The 14856-nt window shown below is 37.5% G+C and overlaps 1 long non-coding RNA gene across 1 annotated transcript; it reads left to right on the forward strand.

The window, feature by feature from the left end:
* The first annotated feature begins 11193 nt into the window (after positions 1-11193).
* Positions 11194-12622, forward strand: LOC311083748. Its single transcript, XR_014606355.1, has 3 exons — positions 11194-11385; positions 12133-12292; positions 12427-12622. It is a non-coding gene; the product is annotated as an uncharacterized lncRNA (long non-coding RNA).
* Positions 12623-14856: the final 2234 nt, after the last annotated feature.

Consider the following 14856-nt stretch of genomic DNA (forward strand, 5'->3'; position numbering starts at 1 on the left):
TTACTCGTTATAGCTACTTTTTTTCCATTATATGTTTCCCAAAAACACATTACTATTCAAATTAGAGACAATGAAAATATACATATCACATATAATGGAAAACCAAATTTTTGGCCATGTTTACAAATAATGTAAAGACGTGTGTGTGTGTGTGTGTATATATATATATATATATATATATATATATATATATATATATATATATATATATATATATATAACACATTTACAAAACTTGTTTTCCCTTATGGGTCTCAGGAGGATATTGGATTAGGTCTTACAATTACAGCAACCTTAGAAACGTGGTGCTGTCTGTCATTAATGTTAATTAAACAAAGTAAACACCGGTATTCGTATGAACTGCTATACAGCCTAGTAGCATAACAAGAATTTCTCCTTCAATAAGCAAAAAAGCCCCAACAGCGTTCATGACTCAGGCAGTTTGTTCTTAGGTTAATTGTGGCCAACACACCACTAAAAGGAAGAAAAACAAGGGAGAAAAACATTATCAATGACTTCACAGAATTCCCAATCAAAAGAAATGAAAACACAATTCCAACAGCTTCCCTTTCACCCTCGCGCTTCCTTTCCGCTGTTAAAAGACGCTCTCCGTGACCAGGCACCATGCGCGCTGACGGCACGTCCAGTTAGGGTGGAACAACCTATGAGAAATGGGACAGGAGGGGAGACAGTGGACACAATGGAGGGAGAGAAACACACACACACTTTTTCTTTTTTTTGCATTCCAATATCAATCAGCAACTGGGTTGTTTTGATTAAGTAATAATAACTCAAAGTTTACTGAAAGTATGTATGTATATATATATATATATATATATATATATATATATATAATATATATATATATAATATAATATATATATATATATATATATATATATATATATATATATATATATATATATATAATATCATTGATGAAAAATGTATTCTGTTCAGTCATGTTTCTTATTTTTAATTTTCTTATTCTTATTCATTATAGCAGCTAAATGACCCCCAAAAGCTCTTTTAAGAGCTCTTTCAACCACTCAGCATCTTTGTAAGTATATTTGAGACACTTCAGTTAGTATTTGGGCTTATATTCTTTAAAGCTACATCATCAGCCATGTCTTAACAGCTTGAGATGTTTCCCTTATTTGCACTTTATCTTAGCTGTCCATGTTAATGTTTATTTATCTGCCTTTACCAGTTCAAAATTGTGACTGATTGAAAATTATCTGAAAAGATGAGAAACATGGGCATAATTAATGCAGTTTCTCGTGTTACCATAATATTTTGCTAGTCAATAAATTAAAATCCATATGATTTTTTTTACCACAATTTGATTAATCAGTTAATTTCTTTGACTACTGCACGTCTATAAATACAGACCTAGGTAATATTTGATATTACAGTAGTCAGTCATTGTTATTTTACCCATTTTTCTTGTCTGCAAACAGATAATTGTGCTTGAGGTGAGCAGGGCGAGGCTGAGAGTGAGAGAGCGGAGGCTGGTGAGTGATTGAGTGATTGATAATGAGCAACAGGTGTCACTCATCAGTAATCACATTTTTTTTTTTTCAAATGAATAAAACACACTTTAAGATTCAAAATTAACACTAGAATACTAAAATATTATATTTAAAAAATAAATAAAAATACAGACATTAAAGACCCTAGAACGCAATTTTACTCTTTGGTTATGAATGCAGCTTGGAAAAAACTGCAAATTCATTATTAGGAATAAGATTCAACAAGATTAGTTTAGTATTACAATTATTAAATTTATGATTACAAATTTACTCACCTTGTTTGCAGAGACGAAGAATAGCTGAATCACCACGAGATCTTCCATCGCACATATCTTATAACGTTACACTCATCTCGTAAAGTCGTGATCGCTACACTACACGGAAAGCCAGCTAAAAAAAAAAAATCTAGTATGATGCACATGATTTGATAGATGTGTAGAGAATCAATGCAGGAAAAAGGAGAAAAACAAAACCAACTAGATTCAATCCACTGTAGCGTTAGTATGATGACACATGATCAGATATTGTTTTTGCATTTTTATTTTATTTTAAATGTATGGATTTCTACTGTTCTACCAAACTCTTGTCTCTTTTGACCTGTCTGTAAATGCCTGTAATACAGAATAATACTCTTGACTTGTATATTGTTTAATCACTGTCATTTAATGTTTATTTGTTGATTGTAAAGGATGACAGAATTTTACTGTGAACTCTCCCTTTAATTTATTAACTTGCTCTCCTAATCTGCTGTTTCTCTCTCATTATAGGGTAGTGAACATCCTGAGCTTGAACTCATTAGGGATATTCATGCATATTTTATTTGTGACTCTGTATTGTGTTCACTAGTTATTTCAAAACTTCACCCAAGATTTGATTGGAATTTTTTCGGGCTTTTTTTTCTTTTTAATGTCGGTGGGAGAAAAAGAAAACCTCCACTAAGCTTTACAGACACTGTTATGAATATGGTCAGACCACTTTAAACCACTGTGCAGTAAGGTCTTCTTTGTAGAGTTTTAAAGACGATTTAAACAAATACAACACATATTTTTGGTGGTCATGCAACTGCACTAATGATTTTGGTCAGGGGTGCAACAGCACTCCCTTTGGACAGAGGTTGCATCGCCCCCGCTTGTTAGAGTGTAGTGGCAAATGTCCGAAGTTGTCATATTGTACATCTGGTTGTGGGTGGGAGGGTCTTGGGGTATTGGACATCTGTGGTGGAGAGGATGATGAAGGTCGGCCAACTTTGGATGCTGGCTTGTTGACTTGAGCCAAAGTGTGTGCGACTGCCAGACGGAACTTTTTGAGAGGCAGCAGTGCTTCTTTCAGGAGTCTGCAGTCCCGCGTGTGGACAAGCCAGGCATTTGAGATGCAGAGGTCTAGGATGTATCCAAACAGGGGAAGGTACCATCGCCTGGATTTCGCCGGGGTCTTATACATGTGTACCAGCAGATCAATGCCTCCCATATGCTGATTGTAGGCAGGGCTGAGTGATGGGCACGGGACAGCGACCTTTGCTTTGGCCTCTTTGCTCCACCGTTTGACAGAGGAAAGAGGTGTGATCCCACAGGCACTGCTAAGAAGGCTCACACATTTATTATCGAACCATTTCACTGCGAGCAGCCCTTCAGCAGACATGAAGTCAAAAGCTCCACGTCCTTCCTTCATCTGCTCTTTGTCCGTCTTTAAGGTTGCTCCACCCATGCGGTTTGGTCGGACAGTGCCAATGCACCTGATGCCCAGGTTCTCTTGCAGGTTCTGGACCAAGTCGAAACTGGTGGAGAAGTTGTCACAGAAGACGACTGAAAGTCTTGGCAGTGTGATGGTTTTGCAGAGTGTTGTCACAAGTTTGGCCTCCAGAAGCAGTGCCTCCTCCTGCTCAGTTAGGGCAACGTTGAAGAATGTGGACGCCCCCTGATAGAGCAGAAAGTCATGAATGATGCCAGATGAGCTGGCCCGGCAGAACAATTTAAAGCCCCACTTGCCTGGCTTGTTGGCAATATACTGGCAGAGAAAGCCAGCCCTTGTGCCTTTATACGCCACCATGACCTCGTCCACACTGTGCTGGTAAGTGGATGAGATCAGAAGACACTGCTGACGAAGCATGTCAAAAAGGGGGCGGATTTTGTAGAACCTGTCTGGACTGCCATTGCACTGCTGATTATCATTAAAATGAAGGTACCGGCGTAACAGCTTGAATCTTCTCCTTGGCATAATATCGGCTATCACACTGAATTGTGACTCAATGCACCAGTAGTCATCGATGGCTGGGAAACTGAAAACACCCATGAAGAGAAGCATTGCCAGGAATTTTTCAATTTCTTCAGGACTGGTGCTGATTGGATCTCCCAGCTCCTGGGCAGCGTAGAGATTGGTTTGCTCAGAGATATGTGTAATCATCTCATCTGTGAAGAGCATTTTTAAAATACTGAAAGGGTGTCAGGTTAAAACTTGAGTCTGGAACCTGGAATGTCTCAATGTCTTTATGCCTCCACAATCTTCTTCTGCCTTCCTTTCCATCTGGGGGTGATTGTTCAGGTTTGTCCTGTAGCTCTGCCAAAGAGTTTTTCCCCATTCTCTTCTTCTTTTTGGACGGTGGTTTAGAGGATGAACTTGTTGAGGCAACCTCCTCCTCATCCATTGAATCAAAAGAAGTGTCCCCACTCTCTTCTGCTGGTGTGGGCAGATAATCTGGATCATCTACGGGGTCATCATCACTCAGATCCGCATCCGAGTCCTCAGGATTTTCTGGCACAAGGGCCAGAAAAGTGTGTGGTCTTGAACCGGAAAATGATTTGGCGTCCATCTATCATGTCTAAAACATAAAGAAAACAATTTGTATTACAAACCATGTACTCTTACAATGCTAGTCATATAGTAATACACAAACATAGTCAATTTTAAATTATGAAATTAATAGTAACACCAGAATTGGTATTAATTCTTCAAATTTATTCTTGATATTTACCATATACATGGTACAGAAATGGTGAAAAAATGATATTGATCAAATATTTTTCATCAAATATGTAATTGAATAATATTAATCATTTTAACAGCACTAACCCTTTTGTTCATGGTAAATAGCTAATTTTACCAACATTAGCTAGCTTCTCTACCATAAAATGACAACTCAACCGTTTGGTAGAGCATGTTTTGAAAAAATTATTTGACCTTTATAAGACTTATTTTTGTTTAAGTTACATAAATCTGTTTAACAACTCCTTTGAAACGATAATATGTCAACAAAATAGTCATACCTTTAAAAGTCCCGCCGATATGCGTCATCAAAGGATGAGTGAATTTTAGCATTGCACAACTACACCAAACGATAGAGATGGCTCATTCAGGTTGAGTAAAGCTTGATGCATTTTTCAATGAAATATAGTGACTTAAAGTGTGGTCTACAAAATGGTTGAGTAGTACCTTAATTAAGGTCTGAATGGAACCTGTTTAGGCTACCCATGAGCATTAATACATAGAAGGAAGTACTTTAAACCAGCCTTTATTAATTATTATTGCAGAGATGGGGTTTGGGACTGGGTCTGTGGGACTGTTTCTGGGGGATGAGTCTGAGGGAACAGGAGAGAAGGGGTAAGTAGAATGCAGAAGACAAAAGGTAGGTAAAATAAAAAGTGAACCCCCAGAAACAGTCCCACGGACCCAGCCCCAAACCCCATCTCTGCAATAATAATGAATAAAGGCTGGTTTAAAGTACTACTTCCTTTATGTATAATCCCCAATGGGATTCTTCAGGGCTTTTTTTTCTTTACTCAGGACATATTCATACTTTGCAGTCACATGACTACCATGGATACCTGGCGGGCAACAAACGTGTATTTTCAACGTAGAGTCCTGTAGTTCCTGGTCTTTCTAGTAGCTATCAAGTCTGTTAGCGAGCTAGCTGCATAACTATGGACTAGGATTAACTCCAAGGTAGCTAAATTGTGTAAAGCAGACAAGGTTTTTTAAGATAATCGAGCAGTAATAATTCCTCCGTAAATAATCTAGCTCTACTGTTGGGTCATCTCTGGTTCTCAATGAAAACCATAGATATCACAAACCTCAAAACAACCTATTGCACACTTTTGTTGTTGTTAGCAAAAGACGACAGCTGTTACTGTGCGTTCACACCGCCTCCGGCGAGAGCGTCAAAGTGCCCGGAAGTCATTCATTTTCAATGAATTTGCCGCTCTCGCCGATGGCGCTGTGAACGTACAGTTAGCCTAGCTTAGACTCGTAACACAAACAGCTGACTCGCCGAACCAGCTGGTGGTGTTGATTGACGAAACTACAGGGTAACTTAAAGACACGATTAATTACATGATCATACACCAATTGTATTCAAACAAATGTTGAAATAACCTTTGATGGAGTGATGGAATGATGCTGCACAGATGTGTATACTGTGAAGGTTGCTTATCTCATCCGCGGTTAGTGCATCCAATCGCACAACAACTATTTGGCATGTCGTTTACACCTCAAAACACCAACTTTTGTATAGTAAAACTGGCGACGTCCTGGCAAGATCCTTGATTAACTGTTAGTTTTAGGGTTGCCACCTTTGATTTGTGAAAAACCGGGACACTCAGATTTTTTTTTTTTTTTTGGGGGGGGGGGGGGGGGTTTGGGGGGGGGGGGGGGGTGTTGTTTTTGCATGATTTTCCAGCGCTGTTTTTCCTTTATATTTAACTGAAATTTTTAACTGTAAAAAGAAATAATCTTGCAAATAAGTGTATTGTGATTGTCAAAACATTTTAGTAACTAAACTGAACTGTATTAGGTTTAGTGACAACATGTTACAATGTTTATATGGTAACAGTTACAATTTCTGGTAAGATACGTTTTTTATTATTGCTTGAAACAAATTTCAGGATTTCAATTCAGTTCAATTCTTGTGATTTGATTTAATTGACTGATTTGGATAAATATTAGGTACACAAGATAGGCATTCATTTTTCTCAAGAAAAAAATCTCACCTAATGCTGTAAACATACAGAGAGCCTTATCAGCTGGTAAAATTATTTAAGGTTAAAAATAACTTTATTTAACAAATTAAATATAATGCGTTTTTTATTATAATAACAACTTTATTTAATGATAAGTAAATATAATAAATATGTAATATAGTAGCCTATGTTTAGCAAAATACTCTCTATAGCTCTTTTTTTCTAGCTAACTAATGTGATAGCCTATTATGGTCATCAAATGGCTTTCCTGAGGTAATGTTATGTGACAATTGTTCTCCAGCTGTTTTATTGACCCTTTCCGCGGTTGAAAAACACTGATTGATCGATATTATGTATGATGAATATACATTTCGGTAAGTTGTACGTTTTCTTTTAACATTGTTCATTCGTGTTTATTTACTATTAGCTAGAGGTGATCAGTTTACGTGCTGCTAGGGATCTTTCACGTCACATTTACAAACGCCAAAACGGTGTTTATTGTTTGAATTTCGTAATAAAATTGACAGAATCTGAGAGCTGAGATTTTTTTATATCATAAGTAACCTGCTCTGTCTAGTCTGTCGGTCTCCGTGTACTCTTTGCTTCGCGATTTTTCTGTGCAGCTCTGCAGTAGGCTAACAGTAGAAGGAAACGGTTTGAAACCAGGAAATTCTACTTTAGAAGTACATTTTAACAAAAAACCGGGACAATTCATGTCCCGGGAAAGAATATTAATTTTCCGGGACTGTCGCTCAAAAAAGAGAACAATCCCTGGAAAACCGGGACGGGTGGCAACCCTAGTTAGTTTACTGGGTTTCGTTGCTGGAGAATGACGTTCTTGCCCGCCAGCCAGTACTTGTGACGTCACGTGCAAAGTATGAATTGAGGATACATCAGTTGAGTTTGCTTCTGTTGCAATTTGTCCTAGGTTGACCCCCATTTTGGCTTAAAATGACTGGATTATAATGTTTTTAGCTTAGAATGTTTATAGCTGTGTCTGAAACCGTTCACTCATTCACTAATCCCTATATAATAGTGTATGGCGTTTGAGTGCACTATATCTGCAAGGAGTGAACGAAAATAAGTGAGTGAATTCGGACGCTGACGTTTACACTGCGCGCCGGAGAGCTGGAGCTGTCGCAGTAAAGGCTTCGTCACACGTGATAAAACTCCTTTTATCTTACATGTTACTTACTTTATAAAATAATATTAACAACAATCATATTGACTTTATTTTGTATATACCTCCGTGCCAGCTTTGTAGTTTCATCGATTGAAATTGTTAAACTCACGTTCACAGATGACAGGGTCGTTGAGCGCCTCAGGCGGCCGTTATGATTACACTGAATGACAGATGATCAACGAATATTGTTCAAATCATCCACCAAATTATCATCTATTCCTTACAGTTTAACGAGTTAAAACACATTGTTTTAATGCCTAAATAATATTTTAATTAAAAAAATTACCTTATTAATATTTCATTTAATTTTAACAAGTCATCTATATATTGTCTCAATATTTTAATACGTTTTATTCAAGTAATGATTAAGAATAATAAAAATGTTAAAAATAAGGATTAAATAAATGTTAAAGCAGAAATAAGATGTAAGCTGTAAAGTAATCTCTGGTTTAAACTCACTCGCTCCGGCACTTTCATGCGAGCTCAGTCCTCTACCCATTGGATTGTGGGAAATTGTGCTTCAGCAAGTGTACATCGGATGTACCAGAGCCCGTCTACGGAGAGCCTGCCCACTCCCTATTAAGCCCTATTGTACCGAATTTTGGTTGTAGTACCACCAGAGTTCCACTGGGGGCGCTCGCCATGAGTGCAAAATGAATGGGAGTCTATGGGGCTAGACGGCTAAATTTGTCTCTTTCACCCGATTGCCGTTGAGAAATCTCAGATCTGATTGTAGATTTTGCAAGTTCAACATGGGTTTTAGGTCGAAAGTTGAATGAACGAGTACTTATGTCGTTTTGATTTCTTACAGGTTGAGTTGTTGTTGCCCATAACACGCTAGCATTCTGCTAATGACGTCAGCATTCTGACGTCATTGACATTTTGAAAGACTTTTTAAAGCAAATAAGTGACTCTAAAAAATCTAACACCCAGCAATGTGTAATTTCTTTGCATCTCCTTTCGAATACAACATTCAAATTACTAAACAAAAAATTATATCCTGAGAAAAGTGGATTTTTATTGGTATAGCTCCATTGACCTCCATTCATTCTGCACTCGTCCTGTGAGCGCCCTCATATGGAATCAGAGTGGAACTGCAACCAGTTCAGAAGCCGGAAGTGTAGTGAGAGTGAAACTTCTCGCCATATTAGACATTCTCTGGATGTACGCTCTAGTTCAGAGAGGATTGTGGGTAAAAGTAGTGAACAAATGTAGGGAATGATGTCATTCACGAATTCGGACACCACTACAAAATGGCCGACACCCTAAATAGTGCACTATACAGTGGATAGGGAGCGATTTCAGACACAGCTTATCTTTGTGTTTTGTGTTAATCTCTAATGTTAGCCAAATTCAGGGGTGACGTTATTTATGGCTTGTTTTGATGCCATCAGGGCGCCAAAAACAAATCCACAGCAACCAAAGGAGGACATCAACACCATTGAAACATATATCAGTAACCCGTAAATTTACGATAAAACCTTTTCATCCCATTTAACCCACACCCATATTTTACCAATATAACATGTGCTAAAATCTACTGCTAAACTTTGGCCTTTCCCACTAATTAGCTTTGACAGTTAGGAATCAACCCCACACTTTAGACATGGAGAGGCAGAGGTCTTAAGTTGTAAGTAATACTGTGTCAGTTCACTAACACTGCATTCAAATCTTACAGGTTTACGCATATATCCAAAATACTGTTACACAACATGCGTTATCTTTCACAACAATTTAAGTTCTAAAACTGACCGTGTTTTACTCATTAACCCATTAAACCGAAATATGTACAACCAAATCTGCAGAGCCATAGAGTAAAAAGTGAAGTTTTACTTCCTTCTAACGTGTTCAAACCAGAGGTGGGAGACTCGAGTCAGACTCGAGTCGCAATTTTCTGGACTTGAGACTTACTTGACTAGATCTCTGAAAAGACTCGACTTGACTTTAGACTTGCTCCTTGTGACTTTAGACTTGACTCGGACTTGTGCCTATTTACTTGAAATGACTTGTGGAAAATAATTTATTTCAATTATTGTGAATTATTTTTTTTTAACGGAAACTCGTTTTCCCTCCTCTGTGGCTGTCAATCATTCTCCATTCAGTATTCAAACAGCGCGCGCGCCTCTTCCGGTTGGATGCACGGTAAAACACTCTCCATTCTCCAATATGATATATTCACATTATAATGCATGATCTGTAGATAAAAGGCTGTGGATTTGCATAAAATGACTTTATTTTGTTGGAGTTTGTTGCTGTTTTTAAATGACTCACTACCGTGTGCTTGTTAGATCACGCACATCACAAGGACTATGAATCGGCATCAAACGCACAATAACTGGAATTTAAAACTGTGAAACAAATGATCAATAAACTGTTGGACAGATATACACTAGGATTTGTGCGCTCGACATTTCTTCGCTTTGCGCCGTGAACTTTTAAATGCGCACTTGTGCAGCGCAGCGCTGAACACTGTGACTCCATGTTGCTTTGAGCACATCATTCTGCATACGCGCTTTGTGCGCTCTGTTTTGAAGCGTTTCATTATCATAGTTTTGCGCACTGAAAGATTATTAAAAGCTTATATTTTTTTATACCTAGCCTGCTCAATACATTTAAAATAAGCATAATTTAATTGTATATTATTTCTGTGTAGTGTAGGCTATATAAATACACTTCTGAATTCTTGACATTAATATATAAATATAAAATGGTGAAATGTATGACTGCCTGATTGAATTTTATAAGAGTACTAATAGTAATTTGTTTTTATTAACATGTTTAGATTTTATAAAATTACTGTGCAGATTTTTTCAAGAATTACTTTTTGCTGCTGATTTATACACATTAAGTTTAATAAAAATGCATAATACATTTATGTAATATTTAAAGGTGTTAACTGTAATCTTACACTGCAAAATAATAACTTTAAAAAGGATTAAATTCATCACAATTATGTAAGTATCTGGAAATTTGACATCACAGCAAAATAACTATATGTATGGCTAGCACAAGATGGGAAAAGTTTTATTAATTCTTGTTTACTTGTGTTCATTTAATTTATTTTATTTTAGAGCATTTAAAGTGCTTCTTAATGATATTTTATTTATTACACACAAGTTAGTTTATTTATTTTTGTAACCCATCAGCCCTCTGTGTCTAAATAAGTAATAAAAGTCCCAGAGTTAAAAAAAATGTGTAAAACGAGCCTGTGTGTGACTTGGTATGACTTGATGACTAAGTTGCGACTTGACTTGACTTGACTTGACTTGACCCTTACAACAGAATGACTTGACTTGACTTTGACTTGCAATGTTAAGACTTGGACTTGACTTGAGACTTGCATTTAGTGACTTACTCCCACCTCTGGTTCAAACTAATATATTGTTGTGGTGTTCCCCTCTTTAGCATCATCCCACACTGGTTTCAGTGAAGGTTGGTACTGACTTTTTTTTTTTTTTTTTTTTTACACCATTATATGCATTTTTTTTTTTCATAGCTTTTTCTTTTTTATACTGTAGCTTGGATACGCAAAATTCTTGCAAACCAAGAAATGATTAAAGAACAGATGGGCACATTGGTTAAATTGGTCTACGACCTCAAAAAATGATAAACTACAGAAGACAGCCCAACATTAAACACAGACTGTTTTCCACTGTCAAGTTTTCAACATCTTCAGGTCATTGAGGGGCGGCTGCAGCAGGAAGACTACAAGACAGCTGTGGTGAGATTTCATATTTCAATAGAACCATTTAACTCCTCAATTACTGTAACTGTGTCAGTGTTTTCATCTTTTGTTCATTGTTCATGGTACAGAAGGTAGTCAACCACATGTTAAAGTCATATCTGTACTGGCTGGGCCGGTTTGACATGGACTGGTTGAGCAACAAGAAAGGTTTGGCTTGGTGAAGAAGCGGCAACTGTACTCGCTCTAACTGATTTACTGAAGTCAGAATGTGGATGGTCATAGTTAGCACTAACCAATGAGATTGATGGTTGCGAATAAGTTCCTCCTGCTGAAGGAACTGAAATGAATGTAAATTAGCTAATGATTTACTCACCCTCAAGTCATCCTAGGTGTATATGACATTATTCTTTCAGACAAATACAATCAGTTATATTAAAAAAATGTCCTGGCTCTTCCAAGCTTTATAATGGCAGTGAATGGCTGTATATTTTCCAAGGCCTGTCTGCTGGAAGCTATTTATTTTTCTTACACTAACGCATCGCTTCGCTTCAAAGAGCCTTTATTAACCCCCCAGAGCTGTGTGGAGCACTTTTATGATGGATGGACGCACTTTTATGCTCTTCAAAACAGAAACGGCTATTCTTCTATACTATCCTTTTATAGGCTAAATAATTTCAAATGAACTGTTATATTGACCGGTAAAAGCCCACCCTGTTTTTGAACATTATAATCAAGTGTGATGTTTGCTTGTTCCTTTATTTGTGCATATATTTATTTTTCCAGATAAACACGTTAGCCTTGAGGGGAGGCACAACAGTAAAGGAAAGTGTGTGGCGGATTCTGAGCTTCCTTCTATCAAACGACATGACCCGGCAAATGAACTGGAGGGGAATCAGTGGAAAAGCGGCATTCAAAGACACCTCTCTGAAAACTGTGATTAATGGTACGGCTTTCTGAAATTAACTACTGTGTTTTATTTGTGTTTGGTGTCAGCTAAAAAACAATTCCCTATAAATGTTAGATTTTATAATAAATAATAATAATTTGCTTATTTACTGTTGGTCATTGTCGCTGCAGTCAGAAGAAACCGTTTGACTTCCACTGCAACAGACCAGGAAGTAGAAAACTGGATAAAGAGATGCTGCAGCTTTCCGCAGACAGGGATGGAGGCCGTCGGGCAAGACAAACACATGGACTGTTTCCTGGTTCTGGCACTCGCCTGTTCGACGGACTGCCCTTTTGCCTTGCTCTGTTTCTGAACTATAGATCTGATTCTCCACTTGTTTTATTAAAGTCTCCTGGTTCTGAGTGACACTTGCTTGACCTTGTTCATAATATGTATGTAGACCTTGGTCTAATGTTTTCTTTGGACTGGTTTCTGGCAGTCCTCCCCTTCTGGACCTCTGCCTGTTTAATTGTATATATTTAAATAATGTATTTATTATATTTATTGTTTCCTGTTTTTGATTTTTATTTATAAATATTTGTTTTCTTTGGACTACCTTCTGGTTTCTGGCAGTCCTCCCCTTCTGGACAATACATATATGTATTTATAATATGTATTGTTTCCTGTTTTTGATTACTATTTATAAATTTAAATGTATTCATGAAATATTTATATTTATTAAATCACTTTTGACTGATTATTTGAGTATTTTCTTTATTATATGATAATTAGATCTGGCCCAGATGTGGCCCATGCCATTTCTGAGATCTGGCCCACGTCTGGCCCGGTTGTGTAATTGTGTAAAATGAAGTGTAATTGAGGAAATAAAATGAAGTGTAATTGAGGAAATAAAATGAAGTGTAATTGAGGAAATGTCCACTAGGGGAAGCCAAAGGCTGCAGGCAGTCGCTGACACGCTCTGTGTTTTGCGTCACAGTCAATACAGCTGGCGCACAGACAACAAGGAGTTCGTGTCGTCTCATTTTATTTATGTCTATTTTCCCCTGTTCCGGGTATAGACTATTTATAAATTCATTTCTGTTGTGAGCTAAAACTATACAGTGGTTGTAAAGCTCATTATTTCTCCTGAACATATATGAAAATGTGAGATTTGATGGTTTAATTATCGTGTGTTTGACATGCTAACCACGAGGAAACTGTGGGCTAAACTGAATGTATCATGTCGTTATATACCATTTATTGTCTGAAATGGTTAGGAGTAAATGATATGTGGAATATAGTCTATGTAGTTTTTCTGTGTTTTCGTGGTTGGTCTGTCTGTTGATGGGTGACTGCTGAAATAGTGTTTCATTTTATTTTAGTATTAAAGAAGTTGTAGAAAAGTTGATGCAGGACTAAATGTTAAAAATGCAGCTTTAGTGCTAATAAAATTCAGTTATAAAAAATGTGAAGTTATAAAAAATGTATTTAAATCACAGTTATGATGACTGTTGTGATACATTGTTGATTTGTCTGCATATTAATGTGAACTAATGTATTGATGAATACATTCAATTCTCTTTATTGTTGTTTTGAAAAAGAAAGAAATGAGTTCACACAGTCAATACAGCTGGCGCACAGACAACAAGGAGTTCGTGTCGTCTCATTTTATTTATGTCTATTTTCCCCTGTTCCAGGGGTGCAACAATAGCATGATTTACCGTGAATTACCATGATTTACTACATTCTAGCATGAATTACTATGATTAGCATGTTGCTAATACGATTAGCATGTTGATAGCATGCTTGGCATGTTGCTAATATCTTTTTAGCAAGATGCTAGCACATTTTGAGTTTTTATCATGTTTACCCTAAGCTAATTACAGTTAGCATGTAGCTATTCACAGCTAGCATGTGTAGCATTTTGGAAGTCCTGTTTGCTAGCATGAGTCAAAAGAGCCAACCACGATCTTTATACAATGTTCTGATGCAGAGATATAGGTCTTGCAAAACGGTTGCTAGGGTGCTCTATTTGGTTGCTAGGGAGTGGCTTGACAGCTGCCAATGATTAAACTCCAAAGGCTGCTTGTCAGTGTGAATGATATAAACCAACTCCCACGCCTCTGTGACATTCAGAATGGAAGATATCCCTCTTTGGATATTGGTTGCTAGGGTGCTCGACAATGGTTGCTAGGGCGGGGCTAGGAATTGTTGAGGTGATTCATGATTGGCTGTTTGCTGCCCCGAGTCAAACGAGACCACCCTCATGTTTCTATGACACTTCTATCCGGATCTCCCTTTGATCTCTTTCAATGGAACTTGTTGCTAAGGTGCTCTAAATGGTTGCTAGGGCGTGGCTTGATAGCTTCACAATGATCCTGAGAGGCTGATTGATTGGCTGAGTAAAATGAGCCCGCCCCCTTGTCTCTATGACACTGTGATCCAGAGTTATGTTCAATACAAAATCCCAATGCAATTTACCATAGTAGGAGAAATGTGCGTTTCATGGGCCGTCCTTCACCATAGTAAGTCAATGGGGAACTTTGGGCAGCTCCTGCCCCCCAGGGGTGACACTTTTACCCCATTGTGAGGCATGTTCTTACAGAGCCTGTCAGCCTCTT

The sequence above is a fragment of the Abramis brama genome, assembly GCF_963993115.1.
Source record: "Abramis brama genome assembly, chromosome: 1".
Taxonomy (NCBI): domain Eukaryota; kingdom Metazoa; phylum Chordata; class Actinopteri; order Cypriniformes; family Leuciscidae; genus Abramis; species Abramis brama.